General features: G+C 39.9%; 1 long non-coding RNA gene across 1 annotated transcript; it reads left to right on the top strand.

The window, feature by feature from the left end:
• The first annotated feature begins 551 nt into the window (after positions 1-551).
• Positions 552-25,171, top strand: LOC124177002. Its single transcript, XR_006869498.1, has 2 exons — positions 552-693; positions 24,900-25,171. It is a non-coding gene; the product is annotated as an uncharacterized LOC124177002 (long non-coding RNA).

Raw genomic sequence — 25,171 nt, 5'->3', positions numbered from 1 at the left:
AGAGAGAGAGAGAGAGAGAGAGAAGGAGATAGAGGGAGCGAGAGCGTGGGCGCTGGCGGCGGTAAGCTTTGAGTAAGCACGGGGTGAGAGGAGGCGTCGGACTCGGCAAGGAGGGGGGAGAAGGCAGAGCGCAATAGCCAGCGTGATTTCATTGCGAAGCGAGGCGCGGCAGCGAGGCGGACAAACGCGTACAGGACTTATGACCGCAGGTTCGTCCGCAAAGAGAGAGAGAGATAGAGAGAGAGGGAGAGAGAGACGGAGAGGGGAGACAATCCACGTGAAAATAGTATAAGGTGAAAAGAAGGCAAGGGTTTAAAGGGTGAGAGTGAAAAGCCACGCGGTACGCTCAACGTCCGTCACGCCGCACGTCTCCGAGGGAAGTGAGCGCGGGAAGGAGGGGAAGCGGAGCGCTCGGAGCTTTGGGCGAGCGTCGAACCGACGTTGCCTCCGCCGCCGCCGCCGCCGCCGACGCCGACGTCGCGCTGACGGCCGACGGTCGTCGGGAGCCAATGAGGATAGAGTGAGACAGAAGCGCGCGCGGCTTTACGGAGAGAGAGTCGTCGGTGGTGGGGGGCGCAATGCCGGCGGGCGCTCAGCGAGCGAGACCTGCCTAAGCGGCGAGCGGTCCCATAACTCCGTGTGCGGCTAAGCAATCAGGTTCGTCGAGGATACTCCTCGCTCGTCACTTTTGCTGTACGTAATAACGCAATAGTAATAACAAATACTGCGCGATCCTTTTTACCGCCCATACATTTCGACAATATCAGTTTTTAGTGTGAATTGTTTTTACATCACTTGGAAGTTTCACTTTCACCTTGCTTTTCTTCACTTTGAAATTACTCTTGCCTCATCGCGATCACGCTGTTTTTTCCATCGTTTCCGTGATCAATTTTACCGCATTCTTTCTCTCCGGAATAAACCGTGCAGTTTTTTTATTTTAATTTATTTTTTTTTTCATTTTATTTTATCTTTCACTCTGCTTTGTTACCACCGTTTTTCTGGCAATTTCTGCTGTTTTCTTTTGCTTTCCCTTCGATTTATTGTTAGCTTGTCAATTAATCAAACGCCCTTACTATTGTTACCGTTATTACTGTTGCTGTTGCCGTCGTTGTTATTGTTATTGTGTTGCTGCTGTTGCTGCTGTTGCTGCTGTTGCTGCTGCTGCTGCTGCTGCTGCTGCTGCTGCTGCTGCTACTGCTGCTGTCGCTGATACTGCTGTTTGCTACTGATTCTGCTACTACTACTACTACTACTACTACCAATACTACCACTGCTACTACTACTACTACTACCACTGCTGCTGATGTTATAATTTTTGAGTTCTTAATATGGTTGACTAAACGACATCTCAAGTTAAACAAACAAATAAACAAATAAATAATCAACAAATTGTTCAATCAACGTGTTAAAAACCGGTGCATACATCGACTAATGGATGAACTTAAACCACACATGTTACAACGACGAGGAACAAATAACACGAAGAGGAAGGAATGAAACAAGACCACGGAACTACCATCAAGCAAACCCTTAAAAAAACAAAATCTAAATCAGTAAAATTCCTGGAAAAACGATGAAAGAATAAATGAATTAAATATTGTTGATAAAACAATGTTCGATCAGTAAAGATAAAAAAAAAAAGACAAATACCGATAACCCTTATCGTCGTGCCGCGGATTGATGAATTGTGTGTCCCCCTCCCACCTTATATGCATACAAACATCCATGCCTCTGCCATAAACTTATTATTATCTCCCAAACGTATACAATCCATACGCCCAAGTTTTATTGTTTATTGTAACTACGCAACAACGACGACGACAGGACGACAAAGCGACTATCATTACAATAATAATTATAGTAACAACAACGATACAGACGCGCGTGATCGACGGAAGGTTAGAGGGGAGCGACATGTTATAATGCAACCCGCCCCTCCTTATCCACCCCCGCCGCCCCATCCTCCCCCGCCGCCCCATCCACCCGATTTCCACCCATCAACCCCTGTCTCTTGACGGCGCGGGGCTTTACCGACCCCGTGGATCGTGTCTTCTCGAGGATAGCATCAACCTGTGATACACAACGCGAGTGTTTGAGAAGAGTGGATGAAAACCGAAAAAAGAAAAATAAGAAACACCAACTTTCGTCCATCGAGTGCTTGCGATCCGACGCATGGTGGTGATCGTTTTCGTTTTTCTTATCATTCATTCATTCATTCATTCATTCGTTGTTCGTTCTGTCGTTTTTCATTTCCTTTTCTTTAGTCTTTTTTTTTTTCGTTCTTTACTTTTCTTTGATTCATTCATCGTTTGCCCAACGAAGCGAGTGGTAAATGACACTGACGAGTTTTTCGTGTGTGCGCGTATTTTACGTTCTAGGATATTTGTTGGTTGTTGCTGTCAAGATTTGTTCAACGTTTGAAGCAAAAAACTTTTCCCTTATTCCTCGATCATAATGAATTTTCTTTCAATCCACGCAACTGGCAGTTGAATAAAAAGTTTAACCAGGAACGAGGAAAAGGTAAATGAAGAAGCGCGGCAAGAAGACGGTTGATAATAAACTGCAGTGACAAACACGGACATTTGGAATAGTGACGCGTTATGCAACCGTAGTTGTTGTTTTTGTTGTGTTAATTACATTCGCATAAATGTTTAGTAAAGTTCGTGAAGGTGTGACGAATAAACGATACTGGGATAGATATGTCCTACAAATAACTAAATATAAAGAAATAATTGAAGTAACGGAAGTAAATAGATAAATTGTATCAAGAGGTTGAAAGGAAACTATTGAATTAAATATTATTCCATTGTGGGACTGAATACAACGCGTTATTTAAACCAACAACTCTGTACCGCACGACCAAGTTTAATCATTTCTGTGTGGATCCAAATATCCGCCGACTCGATAAAAGGGTTAAGTACGTACACCAGCTCTCGCATCCGCTACCGCAACACCCGAGTAATACGTAAATATTACAAACTATTGTTATTATTATTGTTATTATCATCATCGTCATCGTCATTGCTATACTACAGTTATTTGTCGTCGTTTTTATAATATTTGCAAACCTCAACGCGCCGAAACTTATCGCCAATACATTGTAGACGTACATGATACACGTGTAACGTCTCCGATAGTGAAATGACACAGGAAACGGTGACTTAAAGAAATACGCTTCGTAACATCGACAACAATTACCAGCTTAATTCGTTGAATCGTCCGCGCGTTTTACCATTGCGCTGTTATGTTCGCATCGTGCGGCCAGATGCGCGTATGGAAGTCGAGTAATCCCGCGCATTTAATATACGTTACGCTACGTTGCGTCGCGTCGCGTTACGTTACGCTACGTTACGTTAAGTATTCGCAGCGAGCGCCGCCGAATCCGCGTAAATATACCGCGAAAGCCGCGAAACGAAACGAAAATAAGAAAACCTTGACTCACTCCCCTCCGTGAATCATACTTCGCGTACTCGTTAATTTTATCATAGAAATTATCTCGCGTCTGCGTTTCCAACACGTGTGAATCCAACGTGTAACGCAACCCGGTTACCGTAACTATAACCTGATAATCAGCCGCGAATGATACTCATTATTCTGCTAACGCAAGGCCCTTCGTGTACAACCTTGAGCTCTGATTGTAAGATTTTTTCGAGAAACACTAAAAGCCGCCTTCGAATAACCATCGCTAAACTCCGATGCAGTCTTATGGCGCCACGCGCACATTTTCGTCGTTATTATTTGCTTCCGGGAGACCCCGAGCGATCGAAGCGACGCCATTATGCGTTTATAGTTGCCTCGCTCAGGTGGTGGCGCCATTTTTTTTTTTTTTTTTATCCTATTTTTCTTCCGAAATGCGGTATCATTCCGTCGATGTCTTTTCTTTTTTTCATTAGCTTCTCCGAATATACATTATATACACTTCGTATCATGTACGCAATATTTTCTAAGTTTGTGGTTACCGAGAGTCCGTTTTAAAGTTTAGCCCATTATTATGCTACACTGTATTAACTATTACAGCGAAAAATAATTGTTGGAAAACATAGTTCACGAATGAAGAGATGCCCGAGAGCTACATATATTGTAATTCAGCAAAGCCTTCGCCGGATGATGATCCGGAAGTGGAATCGGATCATCGAAAGAGAGCGTACGAACGGGAAGAGTAAAAAAAAATTAATTAAAAAAAAAGGGAAGAAAAGGTATGACAGAAAAACTGGCCGCGAGATAAAAGAAACTCGTACGCAAAAAGGTGCAAACGATAAGCATATGGTAGATAAAGGCGTGAAGTCGAGAGAGTAACGCGAACGGACAGAAATACGGAAAGATAGGAGGGTAAGAAGAATTTGTAGAATCCGTTTGTACGGTATTATAGTAGATAAATATTCGGCAAGTAGTACAGCGGCATATACTTATCTATAGTATCATTGTTTTCCGGTGAACTTTACGCGAACTGTTGCATAGCCGCGTCGATCATTCGGGCGAGGAAAATGTACAGGCATGGCATACGCGTATGACACGACTTCCACACACGCACACACGCGGCCAGGGAATTCAAGCGTGCCTACTCGTATGTATTTATAGACATTTGGCGCGACTTTGCGCGGTTCTTCAAGTCGCCGCTTCACGCTTCGCCAAACAACGATCATCTCTCCGTGCGAATATACCCACAATACTGACGTCTCGTTTTCCCACGTGTATACTCGCAAATTTCATTCACGAACAACGCGCGATATTCCTTACGTACTTTCATTCCCCAGTGGGTGAGCAATTTATCCTCAAGGATATTGAAACGTGTTCTCGTTATCTTACGTGTAGGTATGCGATGTGTATATGTACACATACGTATACACATACAAAAATCGGTCGTCTGCTGATTGTGATTGCTTCGTTTCTGAGGCAGTCAGCTTCGGTCCCATGAACTCGAAGGATGTTAGAACGCTGATATGTAATATATAAAGTCAGGTTGTCCAAGTGTTACTTTGTAGTTCGTTTGAATGCTGAAACGGACGAAGTTTGATAGGAATGTTATTTCGAGACGAGGTTGAAATTCAACGCGAAAGTCGAATTTTTAAAGAAATTGGTACATTCGTCGCTTTGCGATCGACCGACGATGAAACGGAGATCATACTCACGTTTCAAAAACTCAGCTCTACGTAATAGTCATGATTCTAAGGTTCCGAATCGATTAGATTTTCAATGTTCGTAATACTTGCTTAATCTTTTTAATTGAGGCCGAATCCGCAGACGACTCGATGCGTCCGTCTATCCGCGGAACTAATTGCATCGCAAAATACCGACGCGTTCATTGAGGATGGACTCGCGGCTTGCCTGCAAATCGGCGACGAGGGTGGGATAAAAAATGGTGCAAAATTCACTCTGACAAGGCTGCAGCGCAATGGAATTTCCCCTCTCTTTCCCTCCTCTCCACTCCTCGCAGTTCCTCTCGGTGTCGACGATCGCGTGACTTTGGACGCACTCAATATTGCGCGTACCTCTTTCTCTCCGCGTAACCAGTAATATCGTAAGCACGGGATGGATGGCTGGGCTAGATACGAGGGGTCGCCTGCTAAAGCAGTCATTGTGTCACCCCTTATTATAGTCATTTTGTAATCATTGTAATCGCGTCGCGATCATGAAAACGTCTTCAATCTAACAATCATTTTTCATCAATGTAATCATTTGCAATCACATCGCGGTCTTCGTGAATACGATAGGTAATCGTGAAATCTTTAAAACTTTAACCTTGACTGTATGAAATTTGAAAATCGTGCCAGTAGGACAGTCTTATTCATTGTTCGTCGGATGGCAAAAACAAAATCAATGATGATTACAGATAATTACACGTAATTGCTTCTTTGGTTTTTTTTTTTTTTTTTGTAATCGTAGTAGTCGTGCAATTTTTCTGTGGTCACATGTAGTCAAAGTTGGATATGCGAAAAAGGAAACGTCTTGTGATCGTAAAAAATTTTATGCAGTCTCCGCAGTCCGCAATCACCGTGTCAATTTTTTCTGAGCGGTCGACCCCTCGGCTGGATATGCCGTGTGCTTGACGATGAGGAGGAAAACGACGTGATGTGTGTGATCAATAAATCGGGGTGCAGCGCCGCACACGACTTAGACACGCGCACCTCACCGAGGTGGACCAGGGTGGGGATGATGTCCGGGGGATGAGGCCTCGACCGAAACCAAAACCCGTCGGCTCTTTCGTTTTCCAATTCTGCACTTTTGTCTCTGCATTGTTGTTTCTTACGCGCGCTTATCGATAGGTGAAAATTTGGAATTTACAACTTACGATTAGCTTGCAGATTATCGTACTGTAGGTATAGATTTCAGTATAATGTAAGTACAAGTTGCTCGACTGTTCCGTCTTTCATTTAACTGTTCGTTGAAAAAGTTTACGCAAAATTGTTCACACGTATTCGGATAAGACAAATATGTCAATGATTTGATTGAGATTTTATTATTTTTCGCCCTTTCGGAATATCTTTAAGAGAAGAATTGGAGAAAGAATACAGGAAAAGAAATATCAAAAAATACAAGGGTGTGACGATATTGAATTTGAAAAAACGCGAGTGTTTTACAGAAATTTATTATTTTGGTTTTCTACACTACAAATTTCTACACATGTCAAGTTTTCTGCATTTGAAAATTCTGTAATCAAGCAAATTTCACCGTCTTTGAAAATTCGACGCTGCTGTTGATCGTGAACCTCCTATCTTCCGATCTTCCTGCATATTTACCCTTGCACCCCAATTAAAAGACTCAAAGAATTCCTCGGGAGTTTTCATCGAGGAATATTATACACGCCGCGCCGTTATCGGCTGTCGTATTACGAGTAAATATATACCTTGTGACTTGGGAGTGAGAAGAAAATGAGCGCGCAATCGAGACTTGTATCCGCATCCGGATCTCGCTCGGCTATTGTTATACAAAGTTACGCGCATGGCGCCTCTGCATGTGTGTGTGCGTGCGCGTGTGTGTGTAACGTAACACGGACGCGACTCCGTCGAAACAGCTTCCCGTCGAGTCCTCTTTTTATCGATAAATTTTCGTATCGTACTCGGTGCTTCCTGTTCCGCAAGGACGTTGACGCAAAATATATAAGTATATAATATTTTTGTAAATACATCCTCTAAGCGTAACAATCGTGCCTCCCGCACAGCGTAAATGTCGGTAAAAAAAAAAAAATTGATCCAATCGGCACGCGTATTGAAATACTTATAATCTGATGAATTATTCGTTTATTTGGTCGTGTTCGTTTGTTTGAAATATTTTTATATCTGGTTTGAACGTATTAACGCGGCGTCTCTACGTGTTAAGCGCTTCGTGTTTGACTCCCTTGTCTACAGGTCTTCAAAGTCTCTTAACGACTAGACAGCCGATGGTTATTTAATCGATACCCGAATTCACTCACTCGTTCGTTGATTACACTTGTTATAACTCGGAAGTGAACGTGTGTACCTGGTACCCGAGATGTGCGCAGGACAATGTTGGTTGCTTATTATTCTTACGTAACCAGGGATTCCCTGAAATCATCCAAAAGGTGCGATTAATTATTTAAACACGTACGCACGCGTATTTTGACGGAAACATTCAGAGAATTTCTTCTATCGGGAAAAGTCAGGCAATTATGACGGACCACAGGGAAAAACGTACTTCTTGTAAAAATCATTTTCAAACTTCAGCCATGCTTTGTATAAATTCAGTTAAGCCAACTTTCGGAAATGGTATTGTTTGATTTCTAATTGTCCGTACGAAACGAAGCAATAGTGCGTAATTTACGATATTCACAGTGTACAACTTTTGACACTATTTGTCGTAATAGCTGCCCAACAGGGGTGCGCGGTTACCCGAAATCTCGGGCACTTGAACTTGGGTTCGGGTTGAGTTTTTTTGACGGCCCCGAAATCTTCCGAGTACCGGACCCAAAAGTAATCCATCTTACCCGACCTGACACTGAAAATTTCCGCACCCGGACACCCTTACCGGTCGATAATAAAATTATTTCACGACAATGTGCTAATGAAGCAGATAGGGAAGAATTCGAGATTATATTTTTCGGTGAACCTCCGGTTGGATGTTTCGAGAATATGGTAGAACCTTTAGAACTAGTAATTCCAGACGGCTATGGAATTGTTCTTCAGTTTCCGGGATTTGAGAGAGAACATAAGTCTGAAATTTTTGAAAATCTCTGTCCACTTTAGAAATCCTGGTATTTATGGACAAGCGAAAAGAGCCGTGACCAAAATGTTCAAAAACTCTGCACTTTTCGGCAAACCCGAGATTTTCGGAGAACTTGGGATTTTCTGTTGACTCGAGATTTTCTGCTACCCCTAATTTTTGGGTCATTTGAAATTTTCGCCTACCCTCCTCGAAAGTAAGCCATTTTACCCGACCCGCAAAATTTTAGCACCCCTACAGCCCTGCTGCCCAACATTACCTGAATTTGGTTAGAAAACGTTAGAAAATTCTCGAATTTTTGACGTGAACAGTCAGGGAAAGGTCAGGAAAACGTCAGGGGGTTTTATCCTAGGAAAAGTGAAAATTAACAAATTTTCGTACATTTTCAATCTTTTCTCTTGAGCCTTTCTTCGTACGAATTTCGATAATACGTAACGTAACACTTAATCGACACAATACATTCTTAAATGTATTCCTCCGTTCTTTATCGTTAAATTATCACGTTTACGTTTAAACGAGAGATACGTCACGTCGCATTACGTCTAAATCCCGTCAGATCGTTGTCTCTGCAGGATTAATACGACAGCAGCTATCGAATTTTCCACTCGAGTATCTCTTTCATCCTTGCGTTATATCACGTATCAAGTACAATAATAATATTGATATCCTTCGGCAAACTTGCGTTACGTAAAATCTAAGGAGTATGATAGATTATACGTAGGTAGGTACAACATTGAACACCTCACTCACGTCAGTTGCACTCAACGAAACGTTGTATATAAACTAACTACGTAAAACATGACCAAACGAGATTACCAATTCGTATTATATATCACGCGATTTTCCTTCGAGACAGCGTGACATAATTACTTAAATAAATGAAAAGCCGTCGTATTCCCAGATACTTATTGTACATTTTCGAGTCTCGGATCCATGGTTCCACATACTCGTCCATTGACAAAGGTACGTATGTACCTATATATATACATATATATATATATACGACGCAAGTCCCCGGAGAGGTGATAATCTTTGTATCTTTGGCCAATATTAATGGTCCGTCATTCGGAGGACATTGACGATTAGTCTCGCGGGATCATCTCTTCTTCGGTTTATTTTTCTCATTCGTGTATTACGTGCAACTAAAATCCCTGCAGCAGCAGGTATGCCGCGCATCCCTTCCATACGCACACGCTCACACGTACGTGCAAGCCTAATCGCACAGAACGCACGCGTGAATCGAAATCCTAGCTGCTGCCGTTGCTGCTGCAAATGCATTTTTAAGAAGGCGTCGTGTTCGGGATGCACACGAGGTGCAGAGGCGACCTTATACCTGGAACTTACACGCTGCATCCCTTATATATTTTATATACCTACAGGGTATTGGATGGAGGAAAGAAAGAAGAAGGGCGGAAAACGGAGAGAAGGATGGATGGTGGATGGGAAAAAAAAATAATATGGCCAAATGTTTTGTGGGAACCCATGTGAAACGCCTTTTTCCCTGCACTTCTATGTATATACATATATACATATATACGTATGTACACACATACGCATAGACGCACGCGCGCACACACATGCGTATGCATAATACGCATGCAGCTCTTTCCATACCTGTTTCTGTTGCTGTTGGCGCTGCTGCTGAAGCCAGAGTCTAATCCCATGGCGAATCGGTGTCTTTGTGTTGGCATACACCATACATAGATGTGTAAATGTATGCCTATGCCTGCTCAGAGCTTGGCTGTGTCGTATATACAAAGTATCTTATATATACATATATCTATGTATTGTACACACAAACGAGTGCGTATTTCAGATTTATCTTAGGCTATATCTAATATCCTTCTTTCTTATACCTGAAGTCTCGTTCGGTAGAAATAGTTTTGGGTTCTACGAAGTTCCTTCCTTGCTACGTGTGTGTTTTAAGCTATGTACGGGGTTGAAATTTGAAACGTGAAAAAAAAACTTGCGTGCTTAGTTTCGTAGCAAAAATATCAAATATTTTCAGTAATTCGAAAATGTGACGGTCATCTCACGTTTTGAAATGAAGCTTCGTCGATTTTGTATATAGCTTGTAAAATATTCGAAAAATCTAGAGACTTCGGGTGAATTTGGATGATATTCAATATGAAAATTTTCTGCAGCATAAATGAGAATTCGACAATCAATAGCCGTCATTGAAGGTCAAAGGTTAAATATTGCAAAGTGCCTGAAAGGCGTGTGAGAGAAATGAAAAATTCTCGACAACGTAATCTTGCGATTCGCAGCCTTTTCGAATACTTGAACACTGAAATTTCTTGTTTAATTGTACGAGGCACAAAATTTCGAACATTATCTCTCTAAAGCCATTTTGTGTAACTGCAAATGTACGTTTTTGGGAAATGAAGAACATATGTCATCATGACTTGAGGAAGATAATTTGCAGAATCAAATGAGGAATTATATAGCTACAAAAAAAAACGAATTGAAAAGTGTAAAAAATGTTGCGAATGTAAACGCGGTGCGATACTATTCTTGTCTATATCGAATTCATTCTTAAACGAGAAGAGGGCAAAAAAATAATGAAATTGCACGTACCGATAGATGATAACCCGGTGATTCTGACGTTTCGCAAAAACGTGACGGTGCAGGTAAGGTTGGCTTTTGGAAAAAGATGCGGATAGAGAGGATAGGAATAAAATAACACGGAAAACGAAGGAAAAAGAAGAGAGGTAGAGAGCGAGAGAGAGAGAGAGAGAGAGAGAGGAACTTACGAGCGAGAATGTAGAAAAAAGTCATTTTCTCCGGTAAAGTAAAATGGCGCCGGAGCAACTGATGTGCAAAAAATGTAAATCCTCCTCCGTCTCCTTCTCGTCGGTTTCCTCCTTATTCCTTCTCCGGCACCGCGCGTCGACGTGTGACAAATGAACGCGCGGAGAGAAAGCAAGAGAGAAAGAGAGCGAGCGAGATATATAGGGACGCCGCGTGCTCTCCGCACCCCCAAACCATATACAAAATACACGGAGCGTAGAACCCTGCAGGAACTACGAAACTACCGAAGGCCGACTGCTGGTCACGTACATCTACACGTCACGTATCGTCGCTCTCCTCTCCTCATCTCCTCCCTCTTCTCGCCCTCCCTCTCCCGGGTTTGCGCGCCTGCAACATTTATTCCCTTCTTGCCCCGTGCGACGAAGAAGGATAAGGGATGGGGCAGGCTAGGCTAGGATAGGACAGGACAGGATAGGATGAGGAGATGGCGACGAGGGTGGGGGTGGGTCGTCGGTACTGCGCACTCGTCGAGCAGCATTTGGGCCCGGCCCTTTTTCGTGTGTGGGTGCGCATCCGAAGCGAAGAAGCCGGATGCTGAGCGCTCTCATTCTGGCACAGCCCTTCGCCTAAGGGCTCGGTTTGGTTCGGTTAGCTTAACTTTGCTCGCCCTGCAGCCCTGCAGCGAGCAGCGAAGGACTCCCTCCGACACCTAAGCAGCCCTGAAGGGCGAAGGGACCGGGGGAAGGTTAGGCTAGGTTAAGAGGGTGAGTGAGCAAAAACCATTTATCTTTCCTGCAAACGCAATATGCCCTCACCGTCACGCTCGAAATCCATCTACGCCGGTCTTCGGCTTCGGCTTCGGCCAACTTTCTATACTACGCGTTTTACACCCATCGTGAACCTTCGTCTACTCTGCCCTTACAACTCAGCTCAACCCTCCGCCCTGTACCCACCTATCTCAAGTTTTTATCTGTCTATCTAGCTGCAGCCTACCTGCCGGATCGTACTTCCTGCTACGTGTTATAAGTTTGTAACTTTGACCAAGTTTATACTTGACGCGACGCAGCTTTTATCCTTCATCGTGCACGTTGCGTCTGCATGCTGCTGCTGCTGCTGCTGCTGCTGCTGATTGGCGGAAATGATACACTTTCGGAATAAGGGATGGAACCTGGCAAAGCTAACGTAATGAACGATCGTTCAAAGGGAAATTGCTATTTTCCTAACTTTGGAATTATTTTTAACTGGCTAATTTTTACAAATACATATATTGCACGTGTATTATACGAGTGTGTTGATGCTGTGTTACGGATTAGCAAATTTAAGACAATAATAATACTGTGAAATAACCAGTTTTTCTAAAAATGTATCGCTGTGCATAAATTACATTACGAACTTCAACCTTCTGCCAGAACTACTGTTTCATAAATCTGCGTAGTGAAATATAACTACAAAAAATAGACAGAATTCACGATTCGCTTCCCAGTGTCTCTTCTCTTCTTCTTCTTCTTTTCAATTTCGTTATTATGACACTTTTCACCCCATATTTCATAGTCTTGTAATATTATTACGCAAAAAGGTTTGAGTCCATATTGTTTTGTTGTTGCTTTTTTTTTAAATATTTTATCTGGTTCTGATACTTGTATACGAATGTATTGAATCGGGTATTAAAAATTGTAAAGAAAATATATCGTAGAAGGAAATATTAAAAGAATATCTACAGTGCCCAATCGATGGAGAATCAAATTTTTTCAGTGGTAAGAGCCGGCCTAACCGTTTCCTACCATCTGTGGCGAGGCCTCAATTTATCTTTCATGGATATGGCCACAAATTGATCAATCGACCGCCACATATGGTGTACTAATTTGCCAAAAAATGCCACCACCAACCCCCAAGTTGATAATTGTATAATACATATGCGGAGATGTTGTATGAAAAAACTCATTTCAAATATCTGGTGATTGAGTATTAATTATCTTTGTTCTCTTGATTTTTACGTTGAAAAAATATCACGCATATAAATTTTTACCCACCAATTATTTGATAATTTATATTCACACTCTTCGTTACAATTAATATTAGTGAATTGGAAAACTGCAATTTGAAAAAATCGGCAAAGGCGTTTTCTTTAACGGTACGATGGCGAAAGTGATGGGAAAAAAAAAAAATTATTTCCACGCCATACAGGGTCTGGTAATTCGAGTCTGGATGTTGGTTTTTTTTTCATTTCTTTTCTTTTCTTTTTTTTTTATCATCATTCCTCATTCCTCTTCTCTGAATTTTTTCCTTCTCTCGTTCACGTCAGGAAATTCTCTTGCAATAGTGCCCGTAGCGCAGAAAGCACGCAGGCCAACATACGTGCAGAGGAGGCCGCCCGTCGCGAGTCCTGCACAATTTCTGGATCTGAAATCCCCGTCCCTGCAGTGTGGGGGTTTTAAGGGGGTTAACGGGGGTTCGTGGAGTGACGGGGTTTTACGTGTGTTGCAGAAGTCCCACAATCCCGAACCCTCGGTAATACGATACTCATTATATGACCTTTCGTGCGCTGCTGCACATGCTCTCGGCAAATGCGATCCTCCTTGCCTGTTTGGTTTGCCACCGCCGATGGCTAAAAGACCGAACGACGACGCGACGGCAAAGGCGACGAGGTTTTAGAAGCCGCTCTTGCCTGCTTTGCTTTGCTGAGCGTATGTGGAAAAGTTCCGACGGAGTGTCGCCTCTTGTCTTCTTTTAGGGTAGGACTAGGGCAAAGAAAAAAAAAAAAAAAAAATCGGCCAGCCCCCTTTCCGGAATGAAAAATCATTCCTTTCTTCCCTTCGTCTCTCTTTCATTTTTGTTCATTTTCCTTTTGTTTCCGATAAGAATAATTAAAAACTGGAGGGGAAAATTGCACTGATAAGGTAAAAGAAAACTTGAAACGTAAACGTCGAAATGTTCAAACATTGCACTGTACACTTGGGGACAATGAATCTGAGACGGCTAATTTTTTATACTAGACAGTCATGTTGGTGTACTTTGAAATAATATTATCACTCGATTAGCTTATCAATGAAAACTTTTCTATTTTTCTTCATTAATCAAATTTCTGGGAAATTCTTATCTTTTCCAATATCTAACAATAAGTAAAGATAAAATTGTATGAATTAAGTTTCCTTGCTTTTCCGAACACCACGTTTTTTTTTTTTTTTTGTTAAATTTAATCATTCACACGAGTTACGTCAAACTATTTGTTTCCAAATATTTGAATTAAAATAGTGAATTCACACCGTTTGACGGAGAATTAGTTATTATATTGCTATCTTCTCACTCGTTCTTAATCTCCGAAGAGTGTACGAATCTTTGTTTCCGCTTAATATACTCTAGTTTCGGCTGCGTACATTTATTAGTCAAATTAATTTCTTATACCCTCAGTGTCAAAAGCTCATCGACGCGGCTTAATATTTGAACTGTGAGTTCTCGTCACATTTGTATCGCGTAAACGTAATGCATTATATATATATATATATATACACAAGTTTACAGAACGTCCAGAGAGCGACACACGTTAACCGGATGTCGTTACGTCACGCGGGGATGAATCTCGGCACCTGCCTGTCTCTCCTCTTCCGTCCCCATCAACTCTTAGCCGTCTCTCAAACCCGCAGTATGCATATTGTATAACAAACAAATCCTCTCCGGAATCTCAAGTAACCCCTGAACGCATCCATCCTTCAAATAAACCAGCTCATCCTTCTCGTGTGGTTTATAATTTTCATCTTTTTATCTCTTTTCAACCATTGTAAACTGTTACCAATCGGGGCGGGGTTGAAGTTCTGAATTTTCAAAGTCCCGACAGCGCCTAATTCCGAATCATTTGGTGGGGACAATTGAAGTAACGAGACGAAACTTTTGCCAAACAACAACGTTTCGAATGGTCGGAAACCCAAAGGACAGCTCAAAAATTCAAGTTACGTTAATGACCAGGATTCCGAATGTAAAAATAACGAAAATCGATAACAAAGAAAGATGAAAGTGGTGCAACTTCATCAAGCCAGAAACTCACAGAACTGAAAACCTTCGATCATTTGGAATTTCGATGTTTCAGATTTTTAAATTTTCTCATCTTCGGACTTTCGCAACTTTGACTTGTAAAAGTTATGCCCTTTAGGCATTTTGTCTTTTCGGAACCTTGCACTTTCGGAACTTTGACCGTCAGCTTTCGGACCATTCGAAACTTTGATGTTCCGTCAATCTTTGATTTCTTTGCTCTAATCCCGCCGTCACGAAATTCGGAACCTTTTCAAACTCGGCATTTCTTTCGGATTTATAGTAATCTTCGATTAAAAAAAAAAAATTGCCAAAATTGGAGACTCGTCGCACGGATTGAATTTTACATGTGGGTGAAATTGCCTGGCCAGTTATTATCCGCCCCTCTATCCGCGCTACCTATTGTGAATTTCCCCTTCCACCGGTCAGCTGATGAATGGAAAGGAGTTAGTACCTACCTACCTAGCTACCTACTTACCTTAGAGATATCGCATTAATTCGACAGCATGCCGAGGCGAGGAGCGAGGAGAAGGAAGGAGGAGGTATCGAGTATTCCGCGGAGTGTTTCTAGCCGTAGAGCGAATTCTCTGGGTGTACATATTTTAATTGAGGCGGGTATATTCCTCAGTTATTTCCCCCGCTCCTTGATCCCTGACACACGATATCTTACACGCTGCACATCGCCATTCCGCGTCTACTAGCAAAGAGAGAAGTAGGAGGCCACACCTCGAAATTCATCACATTCCTTGCTTTGCCATATCTACAAACATTGTACGTTATATACGTATGTACGTTATCTACAGCTAGACAACAAAATCCAACGAAACTCTTCTCGCAGGTTTTTTACATCTGTGAATGTTGGGCGGATAATACGGATCGAGCTCATACCCATGCATTTTCTCCTATTTTTACAATTTTTTAAAAATTCTATCAGTTTCCGAAATTTTGGATATTTTTCTTTCCATCGTTTCTCAGGTGATTAATTAAGGCTAACGAATGTGTTTTCATAATATTGGGAATTTTCACACAGCGTTAATTATACACTTTAATGTTCGTTTTTATACGTTCGTATCTTCGAATATTTTACCTAAATTACCGTCACTGACTGCATGCATTGCATTGCGATAAATTAGCAGAATTTTACTTTCGTTCTTATTTTCGTCTTCCGCCGAGGTGTAAAATCTAATTCGATTTCGTACGCGAAGATCGAAAGTTGAAAACACTTTTCTACGGAGATATCATGGATAGGGAGGAACACGATGAGTTTGTGAAACAAAGACAATTATACAGCATAATAACAACGTATGTTGGGAATGTTTTGTGGGTCACTAAACGTGGGTATTTCCCAAACGATTGGACCGACGGTATTTCACCAACATTCTAACGTACATTCTACAGTCGTCGTCTTCGTATGCACAAGCGATAATTAGATACATCAAATTTTATATCCTGCTGAAGAATCGCCTTTAAGTTGCTCGCTGTTATTTCTTAAAGTATTTTTCTATTTTTTATTACCCTTTCACGAGACATTCCTTAAAGGTGCACATCGTCGTCAATCTTATTGTCCGCTGCAGCCTCCGCAATATCTCCATCTCCATTCGGATCCTGCAACCTTCTATCGAAAAATTGGCAAATTTCCGAATACTCCGTTCGTTCTCATCAGTGTTTAAAAAAATCTGCGCGAAACTGTAACGAGGTATACTATTCATCCGTAAATTTTTTCATCTTACTCTTCCGTATTTACCCTTTTCTCTTATCTTATTATTCACACAAGTACGATACTCGCGTTATACCTTGTATACGATGTATATTATAACAAGATGCTGCCTCTGGGTTAACCGCGGAGGTGAAAAAACGTGACTGGCCGTGTTAAATTTTTGGCGACGAATGTTATTTATAAAAATCTATTCACAAACGTACGCCATTCATACGTACCTATATAATATTATACGTATCTATAACACATGCCTACATATGTACACGACGTACTCGAATACACGCTTTGCCAACGTACGACTGAGGATGAGTGTGCATATATAAATATATATGTATATATATATACACACATGTATGCACACATTTGTACCTGAACATTTGATAAATATTAAATGCGATTCTACGGTATAAGTATGTATATCTTTATATCGTGTACAGCATGCGTAATACGTTACAAAGTTTCCATTACAGGCGAATAGTCGGTGATACTTTGATCGTGGCGATGATATGCGTACACATTTGTGACACCGATACACGTCGCATTGTGTATATGGTAAACGTAATAAAAGCAAACGGTAAGATAATACTATATATAGACTATTGTAATCGGGATAATCGCCCGCGAGCTTGACAACGATCGGCTTGTTTGACGACGCGTTAGGCGTATAGGTATACTCGGTTCGGAATGGATTTTTTAAGAGTCGGAAATTTATTATGAGAACAGTTATTGAAAAGTATAAACTGCAACGAGTACTTGGTGTTTTCCTCTTTCTTTTTCATTTTTTTTTTTTTTTTTTTTTTTTTTCTTAGTACGGAAAGCGAGGGAGAGATACGGAGACTTGCGTGTTTAGCATAAATTAATTTAAACATTTTTTCCGACACGCGTTTAGGCACCTGCGGTTTGCTTGTCATGTTGGTATTTTTCAGATAAAAATCACAGGTCCGTTTTACAGGTTCGTAGACTTATGTGCATATGTAACATGCACGTGACGAGTACCTCATCAACTCCTTTGAGGTTATTTCGATCTGTAATTCGTATCTTTGAATTGACATAAGTGGAATTGAAGTAAGAACATCGAGAAAAATTTCATTTTTTACACGATTGCATAAAAAATTACAGCAAAGTTAGCATGGTTACAACAAAGTTTGTATATTGTTTAAAATATAATAAAAATGTAAATGATAAATTTTTTCTCGTAATTGCAACGTTAAATCTGTTTGTTTAGTTTACCGTTCTAAGCGAATGACGAAAATACGTTGGAATTCTATTCCTATCGTAGATTAAATTAGCCTCAATTTTTCTTGTCTTCAGGCGATTTATATACATATATTCGATCGATACGTTCGAGCGTAAGATTTCTGTACGGTATCATTGTGTGCGGATCTTTTTTCTTATTCATTTGGTGTTTTTTTTTTCTCTTCTTCGTTGAATCCAAGATTATCGCAATACTACACGAAAAACTTTATAGTGAATATCACGTGATACGCGATTCAAGACCGTTTATTCTTGATTCTCTTTTCCGAACAATCTTGTCATTCCTATTTTGGGCGTTCATGTTTTTTTTTCTTTCTTTTTTTTTTTTTTCCTTTTTATCGTACGTTTTGTTTCTCATTTTAAAACAGTTCCAGCCGACGCACGTATTCAAGTATCTCTCTACTATGCATCACTTTTTAAGAATCTCTACGCACATCGCATGTATAAATATGACACGGCGTCCCTAATCTCACTCCTGACTTCTTCTTCGGCTTCTCTTTTTGTTTTCAATGGTCCATTACAGGATCACGCTGACCTGCATGTATATCTACCGTCTAGAATTTCACACCGTCATTTATCCCCGCTGTGCATATAAAACCGTGCACGATATGCATTGTGTAAATATGTATATTTACTACCTGATGACCCTCTGCAATTGATAAACTTTCGGTATTTCACACCGCGAGCAAGTGCCAATGATAACGGTAATAAGTGTGGAAAAAAGTGAGGAAGAAAGATAAAAAAAAAAAAAAGGAAAAAAGAAAGAAAAGAAAAACGCGGGAAGAACGCCCTGACGAGAAAAATAAAATGTACACCTTCCGATGTAGCAGCAACGGCGTCACTTATATAGCAGCTTTTAAAGCTTTTGTCAGTAGGCTGCCTTGTTTCCTTTTTCCTTTCCCTTCCCACCACATCCTCCACCCCCACCGCCGCCACCGCCCCAAACTCAACCCGTTTCTACGCCGACGCGTCGTATATAATATGCTCCGCAGCTCGTATATAATAATGTAAAACCCACGGTGAATTTCCTTATCGAAATCCATCTTTCTTACGTGACTCTTATCTCCTCTGACCCGCAAACAATGTCCGTTATCGTCGCCCGCTCACAGCTCTCAAACCTCACAACAATTCTCTTATATACATTTATTATACAACCAGGTATAACAGATAGTATAAAAATTTAGCGTCTGCACGCCCGCGTTTCTCCTTCGCCGACTCTTCTTCTCCTATAGTTTATTCTCACCTTTTCGTTGTTACAATATCTTCGTATACTTGTTCGTATTTTTCATGATATTTTTTTCTTTCATCTACTAAATCATGTCAGACGAATTTGTTTTAATGGCCCGTTTGAGTTGAATTTTTCTTCTCCTTTCTTCTTCTAGTTTCTTACTTTTCTACAATTCTGAGATGTATTTTGGAAAATAAAAATTTTCAACTAGATAGGAAAACCGAGAATCGTTCACTTAAAACAATAATGACAATAATAAAAATACATATATACATGCTCACCTGCGGTTAATCACGAAGTGTTGATACTTTTGTTCACGATGCAGTCTTTTTCCTTCTCTTATGTAATTTCTTCGCCCCCGTCCTATTCGTGTTTCTTTTTCTCTGACTTTTTTTTTCTACCTTTTACTTTGTTGAATTTTCATTTGATAGTCGCCTATTCATAATCTTATTATCGTTATAATCATTATATAATTACACCTATCCGTTTTACAGGATTGAGTATAAGTAGCGATGAATTGCGACGCGGCGTCGATTTTACGGCAGCGCTATGTGCGTGCATTAGTGTTATACGTGCAGCGTAATATCCGAGGCGACATTTCTCCTCTGTCTTATACGTATACAATATGCATATACGTGTATAAATTTACACGGTAGATAAATAGGCACGGCTTTAAGCGAGTATACATACATATAATCGTGCGGTCATCACAAATGTCCTGACATTAATATTTCCCTTCAACACTTCTCGTCTTCGCGGCTCCGCTTGCCTATGTATATTACACGTATACACACGCATATATACACACGCACACATAAATACACATGAGAAATGAGTGAAAGAAATGATGTAAAAAGGAATGAAAGAGGAAAGCGGAACACGCGCGCGAGAAGAAGAATAAGAAGAAGAAGAAACTAGTAAAGTAGATAACTTTAATCGCCAACGAGTAATATAGACCCCGACTAATTGATATTGATTGGTTTGATAACTGAATATTAATTTATTATACGCGCATTAGGTACGAAAACTGATTAAATTTTCTTTCATTCGAATTTACGCTTTGCTGTTACATGCTAAAGAGTTCAACTATCGATGATTAATTGTCGATTGCAAAAAAATAAGCAAATCAAGTCCGCTAGGCGGAAAAATTTTGTCTAAAATACCCGCGGTTAAATCGTTGACTCAGACTTCGTACTACTTGAATTCAAACATTAGTACGGTATACAATGCCAAGGTTGTCTGTAGGGAAATTTTGTCTAGGAATCGTGCGAATGAGTTGCTGGGAGACTGCGGTGAAACGTGAAAAAAAAAAGATTCAACCAATTATTGAAGATACCGAATAATTGTGGCGGGATGTAAATCCGTAGCGTCAAAACTCGATATTATACGTTGTTTACCAAAGTTTTCCTTTTTTTCCTACGTTTATTAATTCTTTCCCCTCCCGTTTTTTCAATCGTCGTGTAACTACCGTACAGTTTATTAGCTGTAGATATATTGATACACGTGACCAATTAGTCTTATATATTATAAATTTACCGTCTGTACACACATTCTTATATATCTGTATTACGGCGATGTTGCCGATTTACGTTATTGGACGTATAGTTCGGGGAAATTTAATGGGTCAGAATATGTATATCTTTTAGTCGGATAGCCATATCATGGGCGTAAATATTGGATACACACACAGCTTCCCACGCGAGATTACGAATGCTTCGTGTTTCTTATACAGCGTAAAGCTGGTGTATAATTGTATATGTAACGCGAGATGAGGCGTTAGAATTTATTTATGCTAATGGCCGAGATCAATTAACCGCCATATTTAATTTATGGTTAAAATTCGAAAAACTTGGTAATTTCACAACCGCCTTTGCTACGTGTAAAATGTAGATATATATTATTACATATCAACATAATATCCACATCTATACGTGCAAAGCGAGTGTGTTTGCTGCGATAATCGTACGTGTGTTCTATAATGTACAAATATCCAAGTAACTTATAAATTAGAAGTATATTTATTTAAACACCTCGTAGTGTCTGTGCGTGTGTGGTTTTTTTTTTTCTATTTCTGAAACTGGTTCGAATTCAATTCACACTCGCACACGCACGTGTGTCTAACGAATTTGACTAAACTTTGATCGTTAATTAACATATGCAACATAATTTTATGCATCGGACCTTTTTTTTTAGAACGTTCAACTCTCTACAAAAATATTTATTTTTCATTATTTTCGGTATATTCCTCAACGACTTATAAAACTTTAAAGAGCAAAAAAGTTCTTCCCATGCTATTTCCAGAAGATACTTCGTTTGCAAAGCGGGCTATCTTAGAAATAGCGATGTAGAGAGTTGAAATTTTAAGGATATGTTTTTTATTAATTTGAAAGCGTTCAAGTCCCTGGGAGCATAAAAATTCAAAAACAACCGTATTAATAACTATCCTAATATGCATATATCAAAGAACTTGAAATTGCCGATACGATTCATGCATCATTTCATGCCACCCTGCAAGATCCATATATCTATATATATATATATATATATGAATGTATAATATAGTACAATCGTACACGTATAGTATGCGTTTTGAGACCGTAGCATGATACGTATTCCATATTTGAAAACAGTCACAAAAGCCTTTTGGTATTTAACGCACGAAACTTGATCGTTACAAGTCTAACTTTGTTTCTGGAGGTAGAGAGATTTGAAAAGAAGAAGAAGAAGAAAAAATAAAGTCACTAAGAAGACATCGAGAGAAGAAGTAAAACAGAAAAGTGAAAAAGAAATAAGAGCGGAAGAGAGTCAGTCAGTCACACATTGCACGTCGGCTTATTAGGCAACGCTTAAGTACACGCATGTTGGTTTGTATATATATAAATACAAATATGTATATATGTATATATAGACATGCGCGCAGCGCGGTCATATAATAAGCTACAAGGCGCAACGCAACGCAAGGCAACGATTTTTCTGACGAAAGATCGTTGACACGTCTACACGACACGATCTTGGACTCTATAATACAACCCGATCGTTATTATACACGCACTTATTGCCGCTTTGTGACGGGAACGAACTACACTCGGTATACGTGAGCATTATTACGCGTCTATTCTACGTTACATAGCCGCACGTTATGCCGAGATGCATCATACCGATCGTAATAACCAACCAGACGTTTGTACTCATCCTTAAATATAATTACAACGAAGAATGCAGAGGTAGAAAGAGAAATTTCCGCTACATTTTTGTTGAGAAGATGAAGGGGAAGAAATTTGACAAGGTAAGAAAGAAGTAAAGGGAAAGGAGCATAAAAAAAGAAACACAGCTTCGTACGTAAAAACGCATCTAGCGACCACTCCGCGTGATCCATTTTCTTTCCGCAGCTCTCGAATTCATTTCATTATCTACCTACGTAGGTACAACTCGAGTGGCATAATAATATAAGTACTGGACGGCTATCCTATCTTGGACGCGTAATTATATTCAGATTATAATGTCACTTAATTACCGCTTACTACGCGTATCCTGTTTCCGTGCTTAAAAAACCGTCTAATTCTCATGTATTATGTATACAGTTGTATGCATAGGTATAGTGTTTGCGCGCATGTGACACTAATTTTTCCACCTTGGATGTTATAATACGATATTTATGTACTACCTTATATATATATATTTATAAAAAAAACTTGAGATTTAGAGGTGCCTGTTTTATTTTTTAAATTTTCCACTTAAATAACACGTAATAAATGAAAAAGGATGGACAAGTTTAGAATTTCGTTTTCTCGTAAACGGCTTGACTTATAAACTACCTAAATACATAATTCTTATAGGAAATATCACGCTCTATAAAAAAGTACCGTGATAGAATTTTCCTAACTATCACCGATTCAGAGTTATATCGTATTGATAATAAACCGCGGAGATTATTAATCGATATATTTTTTTTTTTCAACATTGTCTATCGATATCCATTCTTATTTTTCATAATTTTCTCGATACAGAAAAAATACCGTACGAAGAATCTGATTGTGCCCAAAAATTAAGCTTACCATGTGTCAATCATAGAAATTACGAATGCTACCGTAACGATTTATTTTCTCTTTTTTTTCTGCTCCTCCAAAAATGGCAGGTATTTTTTTTTTTTTTTTTTTGTTGTCTCATACTTCTGACCCGCTCAGCTTATTCATTCATCGAATCCCTCGTTCATTCATACGCTACATGCGCCAATAGATATACCGTGTTTCTGTGTACGATTGCTTGGATATAATCCTCGCGGGCCTGAGTGACCGATGGACGTGGATCACGTAACATACAACGTAAAAAATAAAATTAATACCAACGATCGACGAATCGAGATGTTTCATGTTGTGTAACGAAAAAAATCAGAATGTATTCCGGTCTTATAAGTTGCGTTTGCTGATTTGGATTTTCTAGATTTCTTATCATCAATTATTACACACGTTTTTACGTACCGTAGTAGGAAAAAATAAATCCACCGAATTTTGAAATTCTTTCCCGTGTCAATTTCCCTGATATTTATTCCCATTTTCGCAAGTCTGTGTACGGCGATTGATCGAAAGTACTTGATTGAAAAATTTCTCGTCGTTGACGCAAGACGCGTGTATCTTTCGTCACGTCACGTCGGCGCGTTTCATTCGGTTAGATATTTATGTAAACAGATTCGTTCGCGAATAAGTCGCTTCTCGATTTCCTCTATTCGTTCGTTGTACAAGGAAGTGTGTTGAAGTGGATTTAAGATTATTTTCAGTACCACCCGTTTGGACGAATAACGACGCAAGCAATTATTCGTTTGCCTTATAATTTTTCTATTTATTTTTACGACCTTTTCAAATTCCCCATTCACGTATGCACGTAAGACCTACTTAGTTATAACGATTATTTTATAGCAATGACGATGGTATAAAAACGATGATAATTGTATCGTAATAACAATGGTATACGTAACATTTAACGACGGCGAAAATGTCTTTTCTACTACTTTATACTAATCGATACCCTCAAAAAACGACGTTATAAAATTACACGATTAAAAAAAGACAACCTATTACAAAAAAAACGGAATAAATATCGGCAACAGTCAAATAATAATTTACATGTTGTACAATCAGCGATCATACATCATTCCTCTGTCATTTGTTTAAGTGTGCTTAGTAGATTGTAGCGGTATGAAATGTTTTTCAGGTAACCCCAAAGACTTCGGCATTGATTCTCTCGCTAATTCGATTTTTATTATCATATGCAGTGTCGTATAATACGGATAAAGAAAAATATATTTCAGGTAAAAAATGTAAGGACACCTGGTACGACAAATGTAAATGTATAATTTTCCACCGCCTGATGTCCGTAAAAAGTGTACAGAGACAGAGAGAAGGTGAAAGATAAATTACGAAAAAATAAATGAACGTCAGCTATATCATGAATAATTGGTTATTGTTAGAGTGAGGCATGCGGACGAGTTCGATTAATTATATTGTCTTATTTGTGACTTACGTGGATTGTTATTAAGGAGGGTGAGGGGCAGGGGTGCGGACTCCTCGGGCACCCTGGATGCATGCTGCCCTTCACAGGGTTTATAATACTGCCTAATCAGGAAGAGGTTAAACGACTCTTTGTCACGAAGCAGAGCTTATAGATGTCGGGATGGGAGTAATGGGGTGGGAGGGAGGGTGCAGCAGTTGACGTAACACAATGATCATTCGTCTTTCTTGCTTTATATTACAGAACGACTGAGGGCGGGGAGAAAGAGGGAGATAAAGTGAGTGACCCAAGGAGAAACACCGAGGAGAGAGGGAACGAGAGGAATCATCGGGGAAAACTTGGATGATAGTGAAGAATCAGCGTGACGAGGAGAACTGTGGAAAGAGTTACGCGAGAAGGAAAGTTTTGAAGATAGCAGAATGAAGTGGTGAAACAACTAGAGAAAAAAAACAGGAAAAAACGAAAAAAACAAGGTGAAAGTTGATTCGTACACATGATTTAAAACACAAGAGAAA

The sequence above is a fragment of the Neodiprion fabricii genome, chromosome 2 (assembly GCF_021155785.1).
Source record: "Neodiprion fabricii isolate iyNeoFabr1 chromosome 2, iyNeoFabr1.1, whole genome shotgun sequence".
In the NCBI taxonomy this organism is placed as follows: domain Eukaryota; kingdom Metazoa; phylum Arthropoda; class Insecta; order Hymenoptera; family Diprionidae; genus Neodiprion; species Neodiprion fabricii.
The sequence above is the reverse complement of the archived record's forward strand: the minus strand, read 5'-3'. Positions and strand labels throughout refer to the sequence as shown.